The sequence below is a fragment of the Talpa occidentalis genome, unplaced genomic scaffold (assembly GCF_014898055.3).
Source record: "Talpa occidentalis isolate TD23 unplaced genomic scaffold, MPIMG_talOcc4v2.1 talOcc4.8, whole genome shotgun sequence".
Lineage (NCBI taxonomy): Eukaryota > Metazoa > Chordata > Mammalia > Eulipotyphla > Talpidae > Talpa > Talpa occidentalis.
In genome coordinates this window covers 11,511,433-11,537,022 of record NW_023605194.1, presented here as the reverse complement: position 1 = coordinate 11,537,022, position 25,590 = coordinate 11,511,433, and the positions used below count along the sequence as shown (strand labels likewise).

Genomic DNA, 25,590 nt, shown 5'->3' with positions numbered 1-25,590 from the left:
TCCCCATTTAGATGGACTCAGGCTAGTTCAAAGCCAGGACTGCGAGTTGGGAGGGCCTGGCTCCCTACAGGAAAACCCCACATTCTTGTGAGAAGGGGAGTGGCTGCCAGGGAGATGGAAACCTCAGATGCTCCCCACAGCTTGTCAGACAAGTGTTGAGAGAATAAATGAACTTTTTGCATCACAATGGACACCCAAGGGACCCCAACTTTTAACCTCAAACATCCTGGTAATACTTTCTTCTTTATTTTTCAGTCCAAGCTCTGCCAGGATCTCCCAAACACAAGGTGGCAAGAAGAGCCAATGGCAGCAGCTTGGGTGAGGACTAAGCCAGGACCCATTCTCTGGGCTGCCTTCATCTTCCCTGGCCCTGCAGGTCACTGCTGTCCTGTCAGGCAGAGGCACGTCTTTGGAGATGTTACTCTTTCCCTTCTCACATGCAGACCTAAAATGGCCTTTCTGTCAGGGGTCTGCATGGAGTTCAGGTCTAGGAAAGATGAGACCTTCTTCCTGGAGGTCAGACGAGATGGTCTTGATTCTGGAAAGCCCTCCCCAGGACTGCCTGTCCTGCAAGTAGGGGCTACCCACCCATCAGCTCGGCCAGGGGAGTTATGGGTGTTTAGAAATGCACAGCATCATATAAGCTGGTGGACTAGCCACTTAGTTATTTTTGAGCACCTGCATTTGCATACATGTGGCCCATTTGGGCAGAAATGACCCAATTTTGAAAGGGCCTCTCAGCACAGGGAACAAGTGGTAACATCAAACCTGTGGACACAGCCTCGTGCTGTAGAAAGACCTCAGGCTTTGGAGTCAGGCTGGCCTGGCTTCAGGCTCAGCTCTGGCACATGTCTCTGGTCTGACCTCGGCTTCCTTTTCTTAACCTGTATGTCTGTCCACTCACACAGGGGCTGAGCCACAGGTCTGTCCTGGGGAAGGCATAAGGTGACAGATATTAGGCTCAGTGGCCTCCTCTGGGGAAATCACTACCCCGAAAGCATGGCCTCCCTCCTATCACAAACGACTGACTCTGTGATGACACGACTGACCAGTTCTGTAGAGATGGGCACTGACTGGATCCTGAAAACTCAGAGAGAGTGGGAGGGGTGCACTGTTCCTGGCTGGCATGAGCTCGCTCAACAACCTCTTCAGGTAGGGGGAAGAGGAGGCAGTTACTTGATGACAACTGGCTACTAATTTAGCCCAGCACACACCTTAACAGGCACCCTAGGGCTTTACTTATGACTCCAAAATGCAGATTTAAGCCTTTTTATTTACATTTAATATCATACTCTATATTATATATTTAAAAAATATGAAACCATCAACACAAAAATCCCTACGTTCCTCAATGTTCATAGCAACATCATTTACAACAGCTAAGGCATGGAAGCAGCCTAAATCAATCGGGACTGATGACTTGATCAAGAAAATGTGGTATATCCACACAATGGAATATTATACAGCCAGAAGAAAGGCCAGAATACAGTCACTGTCAATAAAATGGAAGGAATTTGAGAGAATTTTGTGTAGAAAAGTAAGTCAGAACAATAAAAACAAGAAAATTTTTTTTATTTTTTACATCCTTGTTCATTTTTCAACAATATTTGCTTCCCCCTCAGGTGTAGTCCCCATAGAGTTTCCTTCCCCAATGTACCCATGCACCATCACCATGGTGCATGTTCCTCCCTCCCTCCGTCTGATCCCTCTCCCTCCTCCTCCCCTGCAGGATGTCTCTGATTTATAATTGTCCATTTTTGCTTTGTTGTGTTTTGTACTGTTATTATTTTTTTTACACTGATGTCTTAATTTGGCTCCCCTACATTCCTGCTATAAGTGAAGCCATCCGATATTTTTCTTTTTCCTTCTGGCTTATTTCACTGAGCATAATTCCTTCTATTTTCATCCACATTGCTGTGAATGGCATGAATTCATCTTTTTTGATTGCTGAATAATATTCCAACAAGAAATCTGATAACACTAAACACTTTTAAAACAAGGGGACATCAGAAGAGGGAGGGGCAAGAGGACACAGGGAGAGTGGTAGGGAAAAAAGAAAGTATAATATACAGATTTCATAAAGATAAAATCTGAAATGGATTTTGAAGGCATCATGCTAAGTGAAATTAATTAGACAAAAAAAGACAAATACTTTATGATCTCAACTATATGTAGAATCTTTTCAAAACGATTCCATATTATGGCTTTTAGATCAAATAATAATGATAGACACCAGTGACCAGCTACATACTTAACTCTGTCCCTACCTCGTTTCCTTTCTATAGACAAGGAAGCGGAACCTCTGAGAGTTAGATCCAAGCCGCAGAGATCAACTGTATGTGTGGGCTCCATGACAAGCGCGCCCTGGAGTTGTGAGCTGCGTAAGTAATCAAAATGGCAGGCAGCTCTCCTTGGCTTTTACAATATGCCCAACTCTGTTCTCTCTTTAACCCTCAAGGCCTTTCTACGGACAACCCCAGCTCAGCTAAGCTGCCAAGGCCAGCAGCTGAGAGATGGGAGAGCCCTCCAGAAACTGCACCATAGTGCCCTGTGTGCTCTCTGTATTGCACTTTTATAAATGTGATTAATTAATTTTCTCCTCCCCTAGGCAACATGCAAGTTCCCTGCTGATAGAACAGTCATGGCTGCATCCCCAGGACACAGCTGAACCCGACTCATAGTAGGTGCTGAGTAAATATTTATTGAAAAGTGAAAGAACGAATGAATGAATGAATGAATGAATGAGGGCACAGGATCTATAAGGCAGACACCAGGAAGGGATTGATGATTGGTGCTGGCATCTAGGCGGGTGAGGGTGTGGTGGCAGGGGTCCCAGAGCTGACATTGGTGCCAGGCCCTGCAGAATAAATTCGTTCAGACCACAGGACCTGAGGTCAGCAGGGATGGACTACGTGGGGCGGCCCGATTTCTGTCCCTCCCTCCCCACCCCACAACCCATGTCTGTCCAAATACGCATTCATTCATCAGACGAGAGGCAACCCAGGCGAACATCCAAGGAGGTATTGGGTTCAAGGTTGATTTTGTTGACACAACAATGTTCACCGCGGAGACCCAGGTCTTCTGCTCTGACCCTCTTCTTTCCTGTCTCTGGCTGAGGACGGAGCATCCTTGTCGGGACTCTTAATCCTCCTAACTGGAGGGAGGGCGCGTTCCTGACCCAGCTGCAAGGCATCCTCCTGCGGGAGGGGCGGCCGGGCGGGCGGACTCGGAACATTCAGAAATGCTGCCATCTCGTGGCGGCATCAGGCCAGTGCAAGGCGCGGCCCGCGGCGGGAAGTCGGCTCCAGCCTCTGCTCCAAGCTTCCCCCTCTTAACCTCCTCCTGCTCCAGAGCCCGGACGCCTCCTGTCCAGACATCATTCGGGAATCTGGAACTTTTCTTTCTGAAAGAAAGAAAATGCCCAAGCAGAATGCACTCTTGCATTCTCAGGACGCCTTCTGGATCCCCTGCCAGGGAGAGCATGTCACTGCGCCGGGCGAGCACAACCTCAAGTCCAGGCGCTGGAGGTCACGGCTGCGCCGCCTCCATCCGCCAGAGCTGCTGCTCCTCACGGCCCCGTCCACGAACTCCACGGGGGATGAGGGTCTTTGCGCTCAGCCTCCGAGAACCCGGTGGTGCTCCCACGGGTTCAGCCTGCGCTGCAAGGACTTGTTGGCCAGAGGCCGAGCAAACAGCCCCCGGGGACTCCAGTTAGAAACGCCACCCGCCGCCCGCCCATTCCAAGGTGATGGTGAGGGCACAGCAGAGGCTGCAGTTTCTCACCCCCACGCTCCTTTGGTGTCCTGGCTCCTCCTAGGAGGCTCTCCCGTGGAATGAAGCCTCCGTCACTGCTGTGAGGCTGTTTTCTAGAAGATGCTGCTCCAAATAGCCCTGGCAGGTCCTGCTTCATCGACTCCAAATCCCTGCGCTGCCTGCAGCACCCACCTGCCCTATGTGTGTTTTCTGCTTGGGGACCAGCCTTGGGCAAAGCTGTCAAGGGGGAAGTAATGATTTTTGGCACCTCCCAGCGGTCCTAGAAGTTATCATTTGGAGCAGGCAAGGGGCTGAGGGGTGAGGTTGGGTCTTGGGAGCAGGAGCTTTCACAGAGAGGGAACTGACTCTGGCACTGGTTCTATCTCAGGATGTTCTTTGCAATGTCTGGTGGCGGTCTAAGAGCAAAAGAGACGGCCGAACAGCTCTGAGATGCGAAAAAATCCTAAGATGTCGTCAGAATATGAAAAACGTAGCCAGTTCTACATGAAAGATGCTCTGTTAGCTCAAAACCTTCAGGCCTTACCTGAGAGCCGGAAATGCCAACTGACTTGTCCCAAATGAGTAGATTGGAAGAAAAGGAAGTCCTCAGTCACCCGAATTTCTTAGTGCTCTTGTTGTAGAGCAACCCCAATACAAAACGGGGTGCCTGACTGTGGGTCCTCACCCGCGCGCTTAAAAGGACTTATCAATGCTCTACTGCAGGCTCACGCGAAAGGTTAATAAAAGGTTTATTTACAAGGGAAGGGCAAGTGAGGAAAGGTACAGCTCTGGGAGAAAAGTGGGAGACAAAGTTTTAAATGAGTCCTACCCGATCCGCCCATCAGGAATCCCAAATGGCGCTCTCAGAGTTGGCCGCCAGCCAGGAGCCGTGGAGCCAGGAGGCGAGCGATCGCAAGCCAGAGAGAGCCCAAGGCCCACGTGTTTGGTTTTTTATATCCAACCTGGCTGCCCAACTCCACCCTCAGGTCCCAGCCACCCTCCCTTTGGTGGTGAGGGGATTTGTCTTTCCCAATGTCCTGATGGCTTTGGTCTGGAGTGGGGGTGGCGTCCACAAAGCCTGTATGGGATTAGCTCAGGACATCCTTTCCCCCTAATACTCTTACGCAGAACAGTTGTTTGCAGGGCCTGACTCAGTCTTTCTCAGTGGACCTGGGTTGCTGTAGAATGGCGGGGGTTGAGCCTGTTGCACCCACCGGCAGCAGAGCCTATGAAACTGACTTACAGGAGAGTCCCTGCCACTGAAGTTGGCCTTTGCGGCCTAGCAGGAAAGCTGCCAGCTGCTTCCAGAGGGCAAGGAGACAGAGTTTTGTCCTTCAGGAGGGCTTGCGGGAGGAGGCTGGCTGCACTGCAGCAGATTCAAGCACACATTTGTGTGCTGCGTTAAACTGATGTCCCCAGTCTCCAAGGGTTTGGCAGGCCTGGAGTGTTTGGGCTATAAAATGCCTATGTCTCCATTTTACAGAATGAGAATGAAGGATGGAGGCTCATTCAAGGACATGGCCAAAGAGCAAGGGCTAGAGATAAGCAGGGTTGGCGTCAGGCTGCATTCATTTTCATGAGTGTTAACACAGTGGCTTACACCAAGGCCAACTTAGTATGTTAAAGGATAAGGACACAGATCTCCTTGGGCTAAAATCAAGGAGGGTAGCAGAGCGGCATTCCTTCTAGAAGGTCTAAGGAAGAAGCCACTCCCTGACCTTTTCCACCTTGCAGAGGCCTCTGCCTTCCTGGGATCACAGCTCCCCTGCTTCATCTTCACAGCCGGCATCACTGCATCTCCCTGGCCCTCTATTGGCTCCACTCTACCCACAGTAAGGCAAGCTTCCCCACTTTTAAGGACTCCTATGAGGAGATTGCCCCCACCAGCTCATCCAGGACAACCTCCCATTTCAAGATGTTTAGATCATCTTTACCACACCTGCCTAGTCTGGTCCCATATTCTCAAGTTCCCGGGGAGTAAGGTGTGGGCATGTCTGGGTCAGGATTCTGACCACCGTGTGCTCGCCAATTTTGGGGCTCATGATTTAGAGCTCTGGGCCGTGCACCAGGTTGTACAGCATCCCTTTCCCTCCAGCCCCTCCTCGCAGCCCCTGAACACAATGAGTGACTCCACCTCAGGCAACATCTGCTTCCAAACTGCTTGCAGGGTTCTCGCCAAACCCACCCTCCACTCAGAAATCACATGCAAGACTAATTGTTGCTTGAGGCTACTTATGAGATGGGGATAGTCTGTGACCAAAAAACCCAACACAGGGCTTCAAGGTATGAAATGAATCGCTCTGAGTAGAGACAGGAAATGCATGTGCCGTTTGGGCCCTGCACCTCCCTCCAGGACTGGCCAAGACCTCCAATTGGTGAAGGGATGGGTCAAGACAGTCTGTAAAAAAAAAAAAAAAAAAAAAATTAAGCCGAGGAATCAAATGGAAGCAGAAAAGGTGAAACAAAGAACTCTGAGGACTCAATGTGCAACAGCCCCAACTCTGCAATTTAGAAAACCTTGTGACCTTGCCTAAGTCATTTCTTCTCTTAGGTTATCAGCATTGAGATCTTTCAAAGGAGGAGCTGAGCTGCTTACCTGTAGCACTTCCCCTGGTAAGGAAGGGCATGATGGAGTTTTCTCACAATTAAAGTGTCTGTTGACCCCACAGCTCCAGTGGATGTGGGACTGAATGGACAGTTCTGAATGGATGGCCTGGCGCATGGACTTCAGGGAATGATGGCGCCTGTAGCCACTCATTGGCCTCACCCTCAGCCATGGGCCTTATATTCATCACCACCTTTCATGCTTATGACAACCCTGTGAAGTGGGCGCTGGTCTATTCTTATTTCCTAGTTGAGGAAAGAAAGGCCCTGAGTTAGAGAACTTGTAGGCTACACAGAGTTAGCTAACTTTCCTAGCTCACAGCTTCTCAGAGGCAGAACTGGGACAGACACCCAAGGCCAGGGAGCCCAGAGTCTCTGCTCATACCTACAGGAGTCTTGTTGAGATATTAAACACACACACACACACACACACACACACACACTGCCCTCCTGCCCTGTCTCTTAGAACCCAGTACTCAAAAACAATCACTAAGCAGACATTGCTAATGGATTCTAGGAGAACATCACTGATTATTCTTCTACTTCTCAGTTGTGCTTGAAAAAAATACTGTTCATGTGAAAGAAAGGTAGTTTCAATTTTCAGAAAACATGTAGGCCTATGAAAAAGAGGGAATTTAAAATGAGATATGTTTGGATTGATTTTTCAAATACATGCATCCCCCAGTTGAATGTGGTCCCGGTTTACCTTAGCTGCCAGGTAAAGTTGGGGCTGACATCCAACAAACTTTCCTGGCAGAATTCTTCCGCCTTTCCATCTGAAAGCTCAGGCATCCCCAGTTTCCCCATCCTCTCTGTGTGCCTCCTTCTCCCTCTCCTGACACCTCGCCTCTGATAAATCATTTGGGTGTGAATCCCTGTCTTAGTTTTGCTTCTAGAAAACTTGACCTAAAACAGTCTGGTGAATGGAAATGCATAAATAAAGTAAAAGAAACCAGCACTATTATAACAGGTTAAGTGCACTGATTAAAGCATTAACATACACCCCAGATTGTATCAAAAAGTAAAACAAGTGAACAAAAAGCAAAGTCTAGAAATAGATGGAAATAGTAAACTGAAAAAAGTACGTGTTTTTAGAACATCACCTTTAACACAGAATGCATCATTTTTTGAGCACACATAGAATATACACAAAAATTGGCAAAGACTTAGATATAGAAGAAGCCTCAATTAATTAGAAAGAATTAACATCAAATAATGTTTTCTGATCACACTGGGAAAATAAGAAACCAGTATCAAATTATTTGCTTAAGAAACAACATCTGTTAGGTAACTAAAAAGTGTGATATTTAATTACTCTTGGGTTAAAGAGGAAATCATAAAGGGAATTCTGAAAAGACTTAAAAGTTAAAAGAAAATGTACACACTACCAAAATTTGTGCAATAGATAAAAGAAAGAACATTATGACTTTAAATACATTATCCAAAACCCTGAAAATTATATAAGCTTTGACATCTAAGCATCCACTTTTTTAAACACTAAAAGAGAAATCTCACAGAAACATGCTGGAAAGAAATAAAAGTAGAATAGAAATGAATGAAACAGAGAACAGAAAAAAATACAGATACGACTAACAAGACCAAAACCTAGTATTTTGCAATGATTGCTAAAAAGAGACAAACTTCTGGCAAAATTGATTTTAATAGCATTTATAGTTGAGAAAAAATTACAGATTTCCATGCAATCATAAGAAAGAACATAAAGCGATCTCATGTACTCTTCATTACGTTTACCCAAAGGCTGTGCTTTTGCCAAAGCTATAATACAAAGTATAACCAGGATATGGATATTGATTTAATCCACTGATTTTATTTAGAATATCCCAGTTTTACTTGTACACATTTGCATTCGTGCCTATGTTTGTACTTAGTCCTACACAGTTTTGTCCTAGGCTTAGATTATGGGTATAGTGTTTTCACATAAGGGTATAGTGTTTGAAAAACTGATGCTTAGAAAATAGAACATAAATAAATACCAAAATACTGGAAAACAGGGAAGATGGGTAAATTACCAGAGAAAATATAAAATGCCAAATTTGGGAAATTAGAAGTAACTAATAAAATAATAGATAACAGTGATCAAGTGACATTCCATTCCGAGTTCCTACATCAGATAGTTTTATAAGTAAGTTCAATTAAATTATTGAGTAAGAGATAATCCCAATTTACACAAAATCCTCCTATGGAAAAGAGGAAAAACTGTCTATTTTATGAGAGGAATGTGACTCAATTGAATCATAAAAGCACAATGTCTAGAAAAATACTAGCAAACCTAATTCAACAGTGTAGCCAAAAGAAATAATGACAAAATAGGGTACATTTCAGACCCCAAAGATAGCTTAACCTCAGAAAATCTAGTAATGTACTAGAGAAGAAAAAATTAAGTGGTTATCTTAATAGATTCCAGATATTTTTTTAAAGTTTAAAATTATGATTTTTAACTCAAAGAAAAAGTTACTCTAAAAAGGCTCTCCTTAACTTGAAAGATGCTCAATACTGAAAACCTCAGCAAAAACTAAACTTAATAGAAAACATTCAGATATATTCTATTAAGACTGCCAACGAGACAAAGATACAGCCTATCCTTTCACTAAGCAATACAGTGTAGAATATCCTGTCCAGTACTAAATAGAAGAAAAAAAGGAGAAGAAAATGCAGAAATTGAAACAAGAAATCTGTCTTTATGTGTAAGTGATATTAATCATTTTCATGGTGAATCCAACAGAATTCACAGAAAAACTTCAGATCCATAAGAGTTTGAAGATTGCTAGGTATAAGCATCATTTACATACCTCCATGCAGGAAAATCACCTCTGACTTCTGCTTATGGTCATGCTGAAGTAACAGGATAAGACTTAGTATCCTACCTTAAATAACTAGAAACTGGTATGAATTTCAGGCATTGAAAAATAAATAGGATTGTCATCTCTGAAAAAGGCAAAGAATTGTGGTAAATCCTACACCCCCTGAACTTCAGCTTGAGGGATCATTCTGGAATATAGCACAAAGAGGGAAATCCCAAATAACATAGAGCTTTGCTGCCTTACTGAATTGAGAAGACAGACATCAAGTTCGATGAGTTGAAGAGGCTCAAACTTGTGGACAAAGAACCATAGAAGAAAGAGGTTAGAGAAAGAACTCTTTGGGTTTCCACTGACTACTAAAATGTACCTATGCAGTATAAAACTCCATGAAGCCAGGGAAAGAATGTAGAGCACGCATAAAATAATTTCCAGAGTTCATGCAGGGCTGAGACATGATTTCTGACCAACTAAAGGATAGTCCTTCTTGAACAGCTGAGATTTTCACTCAAATGATTACACCTTAGTAATAAGATAAAAGAAGCCCAAAGTAAAGGTTACTTTAAATCTACCCTCAAAAAAAAATTTTATTAAAGCCTCGAAATGACCAAGATAATCTGCATATTACTCACCTGTCAGATACACCAAAACTCTGGAAGCAACACAGCAAAATTCAATATTGAACAACATAATAATATTCAAAAAATATTTCTCAAAAAGACAAGAAATGGAAAATAAAACCAATATCAGGAAAGAAGGGAAAATTTAAAAAAGCATGAAAAATGAGATAAATGATGGGATTTGCAAACAAGGGCTTTAAGGTAGCTGTTGTGATATTCTTGAGTCTGAAGAAAATCAAAAATATTCAGTGGACTATCTGGAGGTGAAAAATGCAATATAGAAAATGAAAAATACTGAGGGGATTAACAGTCAATTAAATTCATCTAAAGAAAAGGTCAGTGAACTTGAAGACAAGAATATAAACTATCCAAGGTGAGACAAAGAAATAGAGACTAATGAAAATGAACATAACCTCTGTGGGAAAAAATTAAAGGGTCTAATATCAAGTGATCTTGATTTTTTTTTTTAAAAAACCAAGTGGTCTAACATTTATCAAATTTAAGTTCCAGAAAAAAGAGAATCTACAAGTGAGGAAGATATAAAACTGTTTGAAAATATAATAGCCCAAAAGAATGGTAATTTGATAAAATCTATAAATGCAGAGATCCAAGAGCTCAATGACTTGCAAGTAGGTCAATCAAAATAAAAATCATGCCAAAGTACATTATATTCAAACTGTTGAAAACAAACAATAAAGATCAAAACTTAAAAAGATCCAAAGGTACAAACACTTTATATCAAAGCACTGTTTCTCAATTTTTTTTTTCTTCTTATTGCCTTCCCCTCAGGAACCATTTTAAACTTTCTTTCCTAACACTCCAATTAAAAGACAAGTATTGTCAGACTGGAAACATGTATGTGTTGTTTGAAGGGGAATGAGGAAAATATTTCAGCTTCATAAAAATGAAAACAAAAGAAATCAAAGCTTCTGGGGCAGAGCTAAAACAGCATTTAGAGGAAATTTATGGCCTTAAAACAACCATAATAAAAGGTCTAAAATCAGCGATCTTACCTTTTACTGTAGCAACCTTACTTTTCACTATAAGAAGTTAGAGAAATGAGAATAAAATAATAAACAAAAAAAGGTAGGAATAAAAATAAAGGGACAGACAACAGATCAAATTGAAAAAAAAAAATCAGTAAAACCAAAAGATGTATCTTGAAAACATCAATAAAATTGATAAATTCCTAATTTAAAAAAAAAAATTCTGTCATCTGACAGAAATAATAAATACCAGTAATGAATGAAGAGGAATCATAATGAATCCTACAGATATTAGAAGGCTAATAAAGGAATGGTATGAAAAATGTTATAAAAAATTAACAACCAATATGAAATGGAAAAATTACCTAAAATTATCAAAAAGACTCAAGAAGAAATAGAAAACCTAAATATCCTAAATCAATTTTTAAAATTAATTTGTAGCTAAAAATATCTTCCCTCAGAGAAATGTCTTTCTCCAGGGCCTACCTGGTGGCACAAGGTGATCTCTGCCAGCGAGCTAATCCACATGGCGCAGCAGACCTCTCCTGTCTCGCCCACTGCTCCCCTCAGCAATGTATTTCAGTAGATCTGCCTGTTCTGCTCCACACTGTCTAATGAATCCTCTCACCACCAGCACCTCTGTTCTACACCCCAGTTCTTATATGCATAAATAAATAAATCTTAAAAAAAAAAAAAAAAGAAATGTCTTTCTCCAGATGGCTTTACTGGTGAAGTTTATCAAATATTTGAGGAAGAAACAATATTAATCTTAAACAAGTTCTTTCAGAAAATAGTAAAAGGGAACCATTCCCAACTCATATTTAAGAGGCCAGGTTTACCTGATTATCAAAACAAGGGGGAAAAAGATATTATAAGGAAAGAAAATAACAGATCAATATTCTCTATACAATAGATATAAAAATTCATTAACAAGACATTGGTATATCTAAGCCCAAAATTTATAAAATAGATAATGTAGTGTTACCAAGTGGAGTTAGCTCAGGAATGCAAGGGTGGATTAACATTCAAAAATCAATAAACAAAATGTTCAATAAATGGTGCTGGGAAAACTGGGTCGCTACATGCAAAAGAATGAAGCTTGACTACTACCTAACACCATGCACAAAAACCAACTCAAAATGGATTAAAGAACTAGACATAAGACCTGAAACCATGAAATACATAGAAAGAAATATAGGCAAAACACTACGTGATTTGCACATCAAAGACATCTTTACAGACACATCACCCAAAGCAGTGATAGTGAAGGCAAAGATAAACAGCTGGGACTACATCAAATTAAAGAGCTTCTGCACAGCAAAAGAGACAATAACAAAAACAAAGAGAAACCCCACCAACTGGGAGAACATTTTTGCACACAACACTAATGATAAAGGACTGATCACAAAAATCTGCAAAGAGCTGATGAGACTCAACAACAACAAAGAAAATAACCCAGTCAAAAAATGGGCAGAAGAGCTAAAAAGAAAGTTCTCTGAAGAGGAAATGCAAATGGCCAAAGGCATATGAAAAAATGTTCAATATCACTTGTAATCAGGGAAATGCAAATCAAAACTACCATGAGATACCATCTTACACCAGTGAGAATGGCACATATTAAAAAAACTAGCAACAACAAATGTTGGCGAGGGTGTGGAGAAAAAGGAACTCTCCTGCACTGTTGGTGGGAGTGCAAACTGGTCCAACCACTGTGGAGAGCTGTGTGGAGATTTCTTGAACTACTAAACATAGAGCTTCCATATGATCCAGCAATTCCACTCCTAGGTATTTACCCAGAGGACACAGAAATATCAATTCCAAAGAGCACCTGCACCCCTACGTTTATAGCAACACTGTTTACAATAGCTAAGCTTTGGAAACAACCCAAATGCCCCAAAATAGATGACTGGATCAAGAAGATGTGGTCCATATACACCATGGAATATTACTCAGCATTCAAAAAAGATAAACACATGCAATTTGCAGCAACATGGATGGCGCTGGAAGGGATCATGCTCAGCGAAATAAGCCAGAAAGAAAAAGAAAAATACCATATGGTCTCACTCATAGCAGGAATCTAGAAAACTTAAATAAGGGACCAGGGAAAAGAATAACTATAAGAAAGAAAATATCAAAATCGAGAAACAACTATGAACCAGAGACACTGGGGGGTGGGGGGTGGGGAAAAGAGGGATTGGGGTCAAAATAAGGGGGTTGTAATTATATGGGGAATATAAAAATAAAATTTAAATAAAAAATAAAAAAATAAAAAATAAAAACTTTCAAAAAGAAAAAAAATCAATAAACAAATTTCACCTCATTAATAAAATAAAAGAGAAATCCCATATGATCACCTCAAAAGTTACAAAAAAGGCATTTAATGAAATTCAATACCCACTATGATAATAACTCAACAAATGAAGAATAGAAGGAATCAAATTGATAAAAGTCACTGCAAAGATTACCTGCAGTTCATACTCAATGGTGTAAAGTAAAATCTTTTTAAGGTTGGAAACAAGCACAGATGTCTGCTGTTACCATATCTATTCAGTGTTGTGCTACAAGTCCTAGCCAGTACAATAATGCAGGAAAAAAATCATTAAAACGTTCTATATGAATTGGAAAGGAAGGAGCAAAATTCTATTTATTTGAAAGTTTCTTTGATTGTTTATGGAGAAAATTCTGAGATTCTATAAACATGCAACTGGAACCAATATATTAACTTAAGAAAATTTCATGTTAAAGGCCAACATACAAAAATCAATTGCATTTCTATTAATATACACCAACAAAGAAAAATTAGAAAACAAAGTTCTAGAAAAGAGGATTCTAATCTATAGTGATAAAAAGTAAATTAGTACTTACTAGGACAAGGAAGGGATAGGAATGATACAAAAAGGACATAAAGAAACTGTTGGGGGTGACAAAAAATGTTTTGACTGTAGTGATGATTATATGGGTGCACACCCTTGTCAAAACTCACAAAATCCTACAATTAAAATGGGTACATCTTATTACTTAAAATTTTTGTTTCCATAAAGTTGAGATTCAAAAAAGTTAAAAAAAAAAAAAGCAATTCATCGGAGGTTCACTACACTGACGATAACCTACCAGAAAAATATACAGGAGTACCTAGGGATTAATCTGAAAATGCACAAGAACTTGTCAGAGAAAAAATTAAATAAAAATAAACATAAATAAATAAAAACATAGAACATGTTTAAAGAAGAGTGACTTAGATGTCCATCCTCCCTCTATTAATTCTCTAAATTCCATTAATTTCCAATAAAATCTCTTTTGGGGACCTTATAAATATTCTAAAATCCAGAAAAATACAGCTAAACTAATAACTAAGATAATCTTGAAAAATACAAAAAGAACAAAGAAAGAAAATCAGGCTCTGCTGAACTTCAAGGCATTCTACAAAGACAGCAGGATAAGGATAAGGGGATCCTAGCTGGACAAATGGAACAAAAAGTACTAGGAAAGAGCCCCATGATCTGGTGAAGAGGCACCAGAATTCAGTGGCGGGAAAAAAATGAATTATTTAGTAGATTCTGTTGGGTTAACTGGTTCACTGGATGACAATGAATAAAGTTGTGCTTCTAATTCAAACCATATTTAAAAATGAATTTTTAAAAAGGCTTAAATGGGAAAGAAAAATGCTACATATTCAATAGAAGAATATGTAAAAGAACATCTTTTGACCTTGGGGAGATAAAGATTTCTTCAATAAGACACCAAAGCATGAACCACATGGCAAAAATCAGCGGACTTGACCACATAAAATTAAAACTATCTGTTCAAACATGGCGACTAGAACCGACCGCAGTTCACTACATGGGTGGCAGACTGGGGAGACATAATGGACATTGTGTGTGACCAACAAAGGAATAAACTCTAGAATATAAGATACTGCAGATTAACAAGAAAAAGACAGAAAATCCAATGGGGAGAAATGGGCAGCTCCTCGAAAGGGGATCTTAATGGCCAGTAGTTTGTTTAACCTCATCAGTAATTAGAAAGAGGTAAATTAAGATAGCAATGGGATGCCCATTGGCAACACTTCAAAAATCAGAAAGAAAAGAAAATGCTGATGATGTGTGAAGATGATGTGTGAAGCTCCCTGCCATGTCAGCATGGGGCATAGTCCCCAAAATACAGGGGCTCAGGGAGCTGGTGAGTGCTGGGTGTGACCTGGACGCTTGGGCAGGCGTGTCCAGCCCTTGGATGGGGCAGTCCAGCCTCTGCCTGGATGAAGGCAAACAGGGGGAGCCACGAAGGCACCCAAGTCCCAACCTTTGTGGGGATCAGAAGGGAAAGTTCAGGAGCAAGAGCTGCAGAACACAGTCAGCCGGTCCTCGTAAAGTCACTCCCTTCACACTGGTTAAAGTATTGATTAGCAATGAGTAAAATAAAAAGGCTCCCAGCCATGGCCTCTGTCTGTGTGGGGTCTGCAAGTCCTCCCCATGCCTGTGAGGGTTCCCCCGGGAACTCTGGTTTTCTCCCCCAGGCTAAATATATGCTGGTGAGGTTCGTAGGTGCCACCATGGCCTGTGTGAGCGAGTGTGGGCGTGGGTGTGTGCTGCCCTGCAGTGGGCAGCCGTCCTGGCTAGGGCTGGCTCTCCCTGGTACCCTGGGCTGCGGGGAGAGGTCCCACCACGCAGGCCCTGAACGAATGAATACAAATTTATTTTAAAGATTTATTATTTATGCATACAAGAACTGGGGTACAGGCCAGAGGTGTGGGGGGTGAGAGGATTCAGCAGAGACAGAGTGGCAAGCAGAACAGGAGGATCTACTGAAATCCACTGCTGAGGGGAGCAGCAGGGAGATAGGAGAGGTCTGCTGTGCCATGTGGGTAGCTCCCTGGCCAGGTTTCAAACTTGTGCTGAAGTGGCTGTGGATAGCTTCATAGTGCTGTATCTTAACCCTTTACATCACCAAAGAGGCCTGAGTACAAATTATTGTTGGTTGTTCGAAGTGTTTCGGGTCTTTATGTAGAGGTTTGATGATGTTTTTGTGACCAAAAATGGGCTGTAGGGACTTAACTCTCGTTCACCTTCATTTGCCTGTGATACCACTGGTGCCATACAGTTGTTTCACTTAAAGTCACAGATTGCAAGAACCTGCTGGCAACACTAATGAAGACGTCCAGTATCTTTCCACTCGGGAATGTACAAGATAGGATGGGAGAGATAGAGGCCAGGCCCGGGGCGGTGGACACTAGTACGGGCTCCTGGCCTCTGCTGTTTCCCAGGAGGGAAAGAAAGCAGGTGGCAGAGGGGAGTGAGGTCCTCAGGTCTGGCTCCTCTGGCGTCCTGTATAGGGGCCGCTGCCTCCGTGTCCTCATCTGTGGCCTGGGAGGGGCTCCCGGTCCTCCGTAAAGACACTCCCTTCAGATGTGTTAAACTGTTGTGACCCCTCGCAGGCCAGGTTACATAAACTCCAGAGCCTGTCCGTTCCAGGCTGGATGGCGGGCTGAGCCGTTAGGACGAGTTTGCTGGGCTGCTTTGAGGTTTGACCTATTTATTCTTGACCAGGAGCTTTTTCTGAAACTCTTTGTTAAGGTTTTTCCTTCCTTCTTTCTTTTTTCCTTCTGACTTTGACGTCAGCACCAAAGGCAGCGTGGGCAGGACCTGGGCGTTCAAGGACACAGCGGAGCCCCAAGTCCATCCCCGCCCCTCCTTCCTCCCTGGCCTGGCCGCTGCAAGAGTCCCGCTGAACCCCAAGGACGAAGGATGAGGCTTCTTACCCTTGATCCCTTGGAAATCTCCCTTTTTCTCGATTTGGCGGCCAGGTCCCAAGCCGAGGACTCAGGGCCCGTGGGACCCAAGGCTTCGTCACGCGTCCTCCGGTCTAGGCTCCAAAAAAGAACTGTGGGTCTGCAAACGGTGTCCCCAACAGAACATTCAGGAGGCCGAATAGACCTGTCCCTGGGATGAGCCCTGGGCTCCAGGCTCACGTCCCCTGACATTGCCCCACCTGGCTGCCCTCTCACCAGAAGAACCAGACCCAGGTGTCTCAGCATTTGCCGCTAGAACTAAAATCAACAAGGAAACTTGACCCCAGTCAGAAGTAACCTACCAAGCTTTATCAGTCATTTATGTCTCAGTGTGACTGATACTCAAAAGACTTTCCTGAAGGGAGTGTGAGGAGATTCTAGAATTCTCCAGAACCCTGAGATATAAGATGGGAACTTCTAAAAGGGAGGGGGCACAGGCAGGCCAAGGAGAAGGCCAAGACAACCCCCCAGCCCCAACCTGGCCCTGGTGGGGGCTGGTCTGCCCAAAGCCACCCACACCCAGGCCAGGCCCTGCTACCCAGGCAGGCACCAGGCGTCAACACGCAGTTGGATCTCCTGACGCCTTCTCCACTCCTTCCCTCTTGCACCATCTCTTCCTACAGAGCTCACCACCCCTTTTTTATTTCCTCTTTTCATTTCATAGTCTCATTTTTCCTTTTTCGTTCTCATTTCTTGCACTTTCACATTTTCTTATTTCTTTCTTTTTGCCTTCTCTTGCGCTTTCTCTTTTTCACCTTCTTTCCTTACCTACTGGGCTTTCCGTGTCTCCAGTTTACCGAGTCAGGTAAGCAAGGACATTCTTTTCTCTCTCCTTCCCCCACGCCCTCTTCTCCCCTCCTCTGCATTGCTCTCTCTCCTCTCTCCCCCACTTCTCCGCCATGCTTCTTTCTATTCCCCCACCCTCTCCCTTCAGCTGCGTGAACATCTCAATTGTACCATGTCGGCAGATTCTTGCTGGCCTGATATTTTATACTAGGTGCGTCTGCTTTAACTATTCCACTTAAAAATTAAACCCATCTGCCCCAAACTGAAAACAGCCTCTCCCCCACCAGGGACAATAAATATTGATGACTTGAGACATGATTGGCTTTATGATGTTTGATGACAACTGGTATCAGTTACAGAACTTACATCATTTAATAAAAAAATGAAAAGCCCTAGCAGGGATGTTGCATGTCAACAGACATTATTAAATGTCAAAAGAAATACATTTTCTTCAAGAGCCTGAAATCTAAACAATGTGAGGGTCCTGGGGGTGGGGGTGGGGGGGCAGCTTGGACAGCTTTCATGTGAAGTTAGGAATATCGTTTCTTTTTTGTGTCCACCCTAATTTGTGCCAGTTGGGTTTTCCTAGAGCCCCCCAGCAGCCACCACCACAAAATCTTTCTCAAGAAATCTTCTTCCTTTTCATTATTTGAAAAGCTGAGTCCACCTGACGGCTGTCTCCTTGTCCCATGGGAGAACTCACAGACATTCCAGTGGGAGAAAACAGGATCTGTTGAAGGCCCAAAAGCTGGAAACCGAAGAAGAGGTGAGAACATTTGTCTTTCTCTTTATTTTTATTGTCAGTTTGCAATCAGGACTGTCTGGCTCTGACGTTTAAAGCAAATAAACCAAAATCTGGTGTGTGAGCCTACTGAGCTTCTATTTATACCCTGATAAGTTAAATCTAGTACTGTGAAAGGGGGTGGCTGCCAATATTTCTATTTGGGGTACATTTAGTCATGAAAAAAAAAAGAGGGTGGAAACATTTCCTGCTATTTTCAATGTATTTATGTGCTTTACTGAGCTGGATTCTGACTACCTAAGATACTTCCGGAGACTCATTTGGGTATATTTAGAAGGATCATAAATTCCTGTGGTCTTGAGGGTGGTTTGGTGAACTAAGCCTCTGAAGGCATTCGTAATTGAAAAGGTTACTGTGGCTTCTTCAAGAGCCTAACAGAGCTCCTTCCCACCCCACTGGCTTATGCCATGGAAGAGCAAGACTCCTTTTCATTTGCTCAGAGTTTGTGGTCTTCCCAAGAAAGTTCTAGAAAAGGAAATGCAATGTGAATGCAGGGGTTTTTGCTGAATTTTAAAAGTAGGATTATTGTTAATATCTGTCCAACAGACTCACTGTGGAGGTCCCAGAGACATTGCTTGTGGACCTGGTTTGAAACTGGAAAAGGGCAGGAGGTATGACTGGGACATCGCTGGATATTGGACACTTAACACTCGAGGACTTTGGGCCAGTTATATCCCCTCCCGGAGCCTCAATTTTATCACCTGTGACACGGAAATGCGAATACTTGCCTGACAGGCCTTTAGTGTAAAACAATGTTCTGAAAGCAATGAAGTGTCACCCTCCTTCATTCAGAAAGACTTTGGAACAGTGGCTGTGAGCTGGCCAGCTGCAGGAGCTGCGGACAGAAGCGGGGTCAGAGGAGCTGTTCTGATCTTGAGGATTCCAGTAGCTCTGGCCCTAAACCGGGGGCACCCCCAGGGTTCTGAGGGAATTTCAGCAAAGGTGGGGGGCAAGAGGAGGACAGCATTTCCAAGGGAAGATGTAACAAAGCACTAGGGTCTAAATTCCCCCAGATTGGGGTGTAGCGGTGGGGATTGGGAGGTTGTCATTTTAGATGAGTGATCCAAGGCCAAGGCAGCCTTGGAATAGGGCTAGAAGGAAGGAATGATGCTGAGTTTGGATAAAGGAGGGTACGGAGGCTGGAGTGATGAGTTACAAGACCTTGGATAAGGAGAATGAGGAGCCAAACACAAGGTTCCTTGGGATTTTTAGACTTTGCCATTGTATGCACAGGGCAGGACCTGCCCTGTTTTCTCTTTGTGTGGTTACGCCTGGAATGAAACCGGAATGCTGGGAAGGCTGGTGTCCAGGTTCAGACAGGCCCTCTCCCTTCCAGCCCTTACCCTGCTGATCTTAGTCACCCAACTGGGCGGGGGAGGAAGGACATTGGCAAGATACTCTGACAAACGACTCTCTTGTAATTTGTCCAGCAATTTCTTCCCTCGGCCAAACCAGAACAACCACTGAACCTGAGGTATTCGGCGTGGGTGATGGTGTTCTGGGTCCTTTAAAGGCAAATGTCTATAAAATGAAAATAGTTCCCTTGAAAGTTGACTTAGTCCTGTGTGTGTGTGTGTGTGTGTGTGTGTGTGTGTGTGTGTGTGTGTGTGCATGCAGGGGAGGCGATCTGATACGGCTCTCACTTTTTCCAAATGAACTTCCCCAGCCTAATTAAGAACAAGTGCAAACAGATGGGAGGGTGTATTTCAAAACAGAAATGGGCTCTTCACCACTAACCACCATCACATACAAAATAAAATAAAATCACGGTCCCCTCCCTCCCTCCTCCTGTTGGAAGTCGTCCCTTTACAGGAGGTAGACAAGCTGGAGTTGTTTTCCTCCAAGGAATTTAAGAGAATCAACATGTTTTCTTTTCCTGGTTGCATCTGCGGTTGAATTGCTTAAAAAATTTCACTTCTTAAGGTAACCTCGGCTTGTTATGATGAAATTAGGGGGGTTTTGTGTTGTTGTTTTGTTTTTTGCTTGTTTGTTTGTTTCTCGAAGGTAGAGATGAGCTCCAGCAGAAGTGGGGGAAGCGACAAGTAGCTGTCAGAATTGGAATGCATATCAGTTATGCTGGGAGACAATGAAAACATCAAAAAGCACATGAAAAATTCAGGTCCTCAGAAGCAGCTCGGGACAGGTGGGTTGCACCTCATTTGCATGTCAGTACCCACAATGCTCTGTGGGCTCCCAGATCCTTCCATGCAGCCCGGGTGTCTGAGCTCCAGGGAACAAAGTGACAGGGTTTGAGTGTGCTTGTGGGTGAGAGAGGGGCTTTGGTATCCTAGGGAAAAGCCAGACACGGGTGGGGAGAGCATGCTCCTCTGGTGATTAGCAGCCAGCCCCAGAGGGTTTCATCCCAGGCCGTGGAGCAGGTCCTGGCCTCTCCCCTGCCTGCCTCTTCTTCCCTCCCCGCAGATGTGCAGCCTCGGTGAAGGCCGCCAGCCTTTGCGAGGCCTGCCTGGCTGTGTTGGTAGTGCATTTGCCTGAAATCTGCGATTTGTGTGGGGTGCACTTTCTGGTGCCCGGCCTCATCCCGAGACGTGCTGGCCTTCCCTGCCTGTGGCTCCCGAGGACAATCCAGGCCTGGAGAATTCTCAGAACCCCAAGAAGCCACATTGACCTGACATGGGGGACAGAGGCTCCCTTTCAGCCCTGCCAGAGGGACCCCTTTAACCTCGCTCTTCCCACCCACACAGATACTTTTCTCTCCAAACTTCTCTCCCCAAGGAGGCCAGGAGAGCCATTGCCGGACGCTCCAAATTCCAGGAGTGCCTGCAAAATGCAGCCTCTAACTAAGAACCCGAGGAGGGGGCAGTAAAGGAGGCCCTGGCTCGGCCCCCTCAGCCTCCTGGGTGGCCTCGGGCGTGTCTCTGCCCATCCTCACTTACCCCCTTCTGGCCAAGCCTGTCCTGCCCAGGAGCTGAAGAGGGTGAACAGCAGTGCTATTAACATGGCCAACTATTCTGGGACATTACAAAATACATACAAAATAAAAGGAAAACTCCATCTTTGAGGTTTGTACCTGGAAGGATTTTGTCTGCGTTTGTACTTTGATTTTGAGCTACACTTTTCTCAATGCTGCAAAGGAGTTCTTAGGCTAGATTAATTTAGCACTCGGAAGATCTGGGCAGAAGAGTGGACACGGAGACCTGTGGGGTCTCACCCCACCCCCTGATATTCTGAGCTTCAGAGCTAAGATCAAAGTCAGCTCACCCAGAATTCAGAAGCCGGCTACCCTGCAAGCGGGATCCAGCCGGCACATTTGTTTGCTTCAGTCCGTACACAGCGTTGTAGAATGTGTTGAACCCGTTGCCAGCATTTGAAAAGATACATTTTATAGCATCTCTTAAAACATCTGAAGATCTGGCTTCACCCGCGTGCGGGTCTGCAAGGCCCTCACCCGCCAGAGGTGCGTCGACAGCGCCCCCTGCAGGACGATCCATATCCTGCAGGACCTGCCCTCTGGTCCAGGCCCTCCCTCCCATCCCTGCTCTCAGGGCCTGCGGTGTTGCTCCCGTCTGGGTTGTGAAGGCTTTTGCATGTTCGTCCTTGGCCGGACTCGTGGATACAGACTCCCGGAGCTTTTCTATATTCTGATCAGCAGCGCGGCAATTGGGAAGACCCAGCCCTGAGCTGTGCTCATGGTGAGGGCGAGGGGAAGCTGGACCAAGACTTGACTCAGCACCCCCTGCTCGTCCATCCCGCTTCCCAAACACACTCTGCTTTAGCAAATGTGTTTTTCACCTGCTGGGTCTTCGAGGAATTGACGGTGGTCTCGTGCCTCCTTGCACCACGCATATTACCCCTTTAATTTAGATGCCTCAAGTAGTCTGGGGTGAGGGTTGCAAGGTTTGGATTTTTAAAAATTGTTTCCCAGATTTGTTGTGTCTAATTTGGGCTGCCAGTGGGTTTTGGTGTCAACGACCAGCCACTGTTTGGTCTGTCACGTGTCTCTGCGGAACTTGGACAGCTTCAAGAGCACCGGCTCCCCAAATGCAGTCTAAATACATTTACGCATTTATTCCCACATGTGTCTTTGTGTTTCTACCTGTCTTACCTCACCTCAGACAGCTTCATGGATAGGAACTTCCTGGAAAGGAAATGAGCAGGTGACCTGACCCTCTACTGCAAACTTCATAAAAGAAAAAAGCAATCCACTGGACTCAGCTGGATGGCAGCTGATAAAGATGTTTCAGAACAAGGATGTTGGGATGAGCTTGGATTGGAATTGTTTAAAATATTTATTTATTTATGCATACAAAAGGTGTGTGGGGTGAGAGGATTCATCAGATACAGAGTGGGGAGCAGAACAGGCAGACCAACTGAAATGCACTGCTGAGGGGAGCAGTGGGTGAGTCAGGAGAGGTCTGCTGCACCGTGTGGGTATCTCGCTGGCCGGGGATGGAACTCATGTTGCAGTGGCTGCGGAGAGCTTCATAGGTTGCATCTTAACCTCTTGCGCCACCAGGGAGGCCGGAATTTTGTTGTTTTCTGAGGACAAGTGATATCACTTGAGAGAAGAATGAGAAACAGAAACAAGAAGATTACTTTTAAAAATGACACAGACCCCTCCCTACTGATCTAACTGGAATTCTTTATCATTATAGAGCTTTTAGTATGTTTAGTGTTCGCCAAGTTGTGAGACACTTAGAACAACAGATGTTGCTGGGTTTTACCAGCACTGATGATGACAATAGCTGTGAGAGCTCGTGATGCTCTAGGGACAGGGCCAAGGGCCGCTATGCAGTGGCAACTTAGAATAATTCTATAAAGTCAATATGCTATCCCCATTTTGCAGGCAAGAAAATGGGCGCTGGGGGGCCTCCCTGGTGGCACATGGGGTTAAAGTCTCAGCACCATCAAGCTATTGCCAGCCACTGTGACGTGAGTTCAACCCCCTCAGCCAGGGCTACCCACATGAGCTACCTCCCAGCCATGAGCTACCCACATGTCATAGCAGAACTCTCCTGCCTTGCCTGCTGCTCCCCTCAGCAGTGCATTTCAGTAGATCTGTCTGTTCTGCTCCCCACTCTGTCTCTGGTGGATCCCTTCACCCCTTGCACCTCTGGTCTAGACCCAGTTCTTGTATGTATAAATAAATAAAATAAATATTTTAAAAGAGGGAGAGAGTAAGAAAATGGATGCTTAGCAAGGTAAAGTAATTTTTCCAAAGACCCAGAGGTGGAAAGGGATGGAGCGAATAATCAAACCCACACCCCCTCCAGCATATTGTGGGCCTGGGCAGTAAGACGGAGCCCCCCTCAGCAGCCAAAACTCAGGGCTCAGTGTGCGAACATGTGTTCTCACCTCCCCCTCCTCCCGCTTGGACCACAGATCTGGGCTTAGAGTCGGCATAAGTAAATGTCTGGTGAATGCCTGTAAGGGTAGGAATGGACACTGCGGAGGTTTTCTAGGGTCCAGCAGACCAGGTAAAGGAGGAGTCAGAGTCCTCATTGGCTTTTACAGGCTTTTATTGGGATTTACCCAGTACACAGCAGGCAGGGGTGCTGGGGGGGCCCGGAGGCTGGGGGGCCGCGAGGCTGGCAGGATTCCCAGCCCCCAACAAGTCTTCACTCTATCTGGGCTCTCTGGCCTTCTCGGCTTCTCTCTCGGCTTCTCTTTCTCTCAGCTTCTGCTGGCATCCCCGTGACGCCGCCCTAAAAGCCCAGGTGAATCCACTTCAGTGCCCGCCATCAGGCATGCATTCAGGACCACAGGGTTCCCTCATCTATCCTAATGGCGGGAGGGCAGAAAAGCCTGATACTTTTTCCTTACCCTACAATGCCCATCTCAGTCAGTGATGAAATTGAAAGGATTCGTGGGAGAGATAGAAATTGAAGGTATGTCTTACCTGTTAAAAATTAGACTTGTTGCCAATTACAGACATCAGAATTAACAGTTTAAATAAATAATTAAAGGTTTAATTTTCAGTCCTAGAACTGAAAATCTAGAGGTTGAATATGACAAGGTCATAAGAGACCCAACCCCTTGTCTGTTTTTCCTGTTCTTCCCTCTTAAATTCACTAATCCTACCCTCCAAGATTGCGTTATGGTAATAAGATGGCTGCTGGAGCTCCAGCAATCACATCCAAGTTTCAGATAAGAGGAGAAAGGGGGGCCTCCGTGGTGGCGCAGCAGGTTGAGCACAGCGCTGTGAAGCTTTCTGCAGCCTCTGCAGGGCCAGTTTGATTCCTGGCTGGCCGGGGAGATACCCACATGGCAAGGCAGACCTCTCCTGTCTTGCCCGCTGCTTCCCTCAGCAGTGTTTTCGGTCGTCTGCCTGTTCTGCTCCCTGCTCTGTCTCTGGTGAATTCTCTCACCCTCCTGTGCCTCTGACTGTACCCCAGTGCTTGTATAAATAAAAATAAATCTTAAAAAAATAAAATAAAACATTTTAAAAAAAGAAAGGGGAGAAAAGCCTTTCCAGACGCCTCAGTTGATTTCTGTTGAGATTTCATTGGCTGCAATTAATTTCTAATTGCAAATGAGAGTGGGAAATTACTTATTTTATCTGGAGACTTGTTCAATATGAGTAAAAACTTGCTTCTGTTTTTGCTCAGATCGACCAAGAAGAAAGATTAAGAAGAAGAAAATGGATGGTGGATAAACAACTGCTCTGTTCCTTGCAAGATTCAGCCTTCTTTATGGAGAAGGAGAGAGAAAGGAATCCACCGGGGTAACTCCTGGCTCACTCCATGCTGGGGGCATACAGAGCTTTGAGACATTCTCTGCAGTGACTTGGTGAGGTGGCAAACACAATGTGGGTGCCAGGCCTGTAATTAGTTCCTTTGCTATTCAAATCCTAGTGCCAAAGTCTTGGTCAATTGCATTGAAAAATAATCTCTTCATTACTTTCAGCTGTTTCAAGTGTCTCTAAGAAACTTCAGCCGCTATTTCCTAACGAAGCTTCTGGTGAAAAATGGACTCTGACCAGTGTGTGAACAGCAGTGCCCTGCACTGCCTGGCAGAGCCAGCCGTGTTGGCCAGCCCGGTGGATGAACAGATAGGCAGATCAAGTCTTCGGTAAACACCAAGCTTTGCTCGACAGCAATGACTGCCTTCTGCTGACTCCAGCAGGCACTTCCAGGATATTAATGACTTGTACTAAACAGAACGCTAGAGTTTTCCACATTTTTTTAAGGCTGCAAAAATTAAAGCTACTGTGTAAAGCAAGCGCCAGATTTCCACTCCTGTGTTTGTACAGCTTTCTCTGCTTTTCCTCCAAATCCAAACCAAATAGACGCTCTTGATTTTCCCAAGATGCCAACCAACAGCCAGCCATGTGTTTGCAGATAAGGAGGGGTCCCTTGACATGGAGAACATCATGGGGCTGGGATATATTCCAGTTTTCTTTAGTCCATGGCTTGGGAAGTTGGGCTGAGGTTTCTGAAGAGCGGAGGCAGAACTGTGAAATGGAAGCCTTGGCTTT

At 44.4% G+C, this 25,590-nt stretch overlaps 1 long non-coding RNA gene across 7 annotated transcripts; it reads left to right on the top strand.

Annotated features, from left to right (window-relative positions):
• The first annotated feature begins 204 nt into the window (after positions 1-204).
• On the top strand, positions 205-25,325 carry LOC119233859 (uncharacterized). Of its 7 annotated transcripts, none has more exons than XR_008549847.1 (8): positions 236-318; positions 2,286-2,381; positions 2,609-2,680; positions 18,011-18,119; positions 18,702-18,766; positions 20,164-20,298; positions 24,722-24,902; positions 25,020-25,325. It is a non-coding gene; the product is annotated as an uncharacterized LOC119233859 (long non-coding RNA). The 7 variants fall into 7 exon arrangements; XR_005122494.2 differs by having other exon boundaries at positions 20,160-20,298; XR_008549844.1 differs by lacking the exons at positions 20,164-20,298; positions 24,722-24,902; positions 25,020-25,325 and adding an exon at positions 1,380-1,537 and having other exon boundaries at positions 298-318; positions 18,702-18,951.
• Positions 25,326-25,590: the final 265 nt, after the last annotated feature.